Below are 1,483 nucleotides of genomic sequence, written 5' to 3'. Positions count from 1 at the left end.
ACACACACACATACACACACACACACACACACACACACACACACACACACACACACACACACATACACACACACCACACACACACACACACACACACACACATACACACACACACACACACATACACACTTTCGATTAATACAGTCCAGTGTAATATTTTTTAAATATTTTAAGTTAGAGCCGAGGGACTGTTCTATTTCGTTAGAAATGTCAGTTCTAAATCAATTCACTCTAAATATCTAAAGTTCGTGGAATAGTGATATTTTCGTTAGTTTCCGTACACTAATGTGCTACGTTAATCTCACTCGTTCATCCCTTGTTCACCTTCCATTGTTGAACACTCACAGTCAGGTTACGTATAATATATAGTCATGTTTCCCCTTCTCCAGCTTAGTATATTTCATGATAGTCTGTTTTACCGCTTGGGCTGGACGGTAGAGCGACGGTCTCGCTTCATGCAGGTCGGGGTTCAATCCCCGAGGGATAGGGGGGGGGGGCGGTAGATTAGAGGACTGTGATTGGTGGGTTTGTCCTCTGGGTTGGGGATTAGGATAAGGGGTGATTACATAGATAAGGCTGGTGGTAGGGATGTGCTCAGTCTTTGGGGAAAAACACAGACGCAGATTACCAACCTCGTTACAACTAAACAATCATGCCCTTTGCAGACGAGGAGTCACAATAACGAGGCTGAAATATGTTGCCCAAACCACACTAGAAAGTGAAGGGACGACGACGTTTCGGTCCGTCCTGGACCATTCTCACAATCGACTTGAGAATGGTCCAGGACGGACCGAAACGTCGTCGTCACTTTGTAGTGTGTGGTCTGGTCAACAGTCAATGCCCTTTACTTCATATATCTACAGTCCCATGGGTAAATAATTACCCCCCATTCTTCCCCATGTTCCTAGCCCCTGAGACACCCATAATTAATCCCTCATTCAGTGTAGATATTCTTCTCACTCCCAGGGATGGGTAACGTCCCTTTTACCTCTCGTGAAGTGCCTGTCATTTTCCGTCCCATAACTGTCCTCATCCTGATCTGTCGTCCCTCCTTTCCTTCCTGTCCCTCCGTCTCTCTGTCCACGTCCTGGTCCTATGCCACCTCCCGTCAACTGTCTACTCCCGCACAAAATTATTTCCTCTCTTGACTTAAGTTCACCTCAACATGCCAGGCCTCTCCCCCACCTCACTCAACACACGCACACTGCACGCACACGCACGCACACACACACACACACACACCACACACACACACACAACACACACACACACACACACACACACACACACACACACACACGGGAGACTACGGGAATTAAACCTCACTTCGCTGGAAGACAGAAGAGTTAGGGGGGACATGATCACCACATTCAAGATTCTGAAGGGGATTGATATGGTAGATAAAGACAGTCTATTTAACACAAGGGGAACACGCACAAGGGGACACAGGTGGAAACTGAGTGCCCAAATGAGCCACAGAGAT

This window comes from Procambarus clarkii, chromosome 16, assembly GCF_040958095.1.
Source record: "Procambarus clarkii isolate CNS0578487 chromosome 16, FALCON_Pclarkii_2.0, whole genome shotgun sequence".
Taxonomy (NCBI): domain Eukaryota; kingdom Metazoa; phylum Arthropoda; class Malacostraca; order Decapoda; family Cambaridae; genus Procambarus; species Procambarus clarkii.
This window is presented reverse-complemented; position numbering follows the sequence as displayed.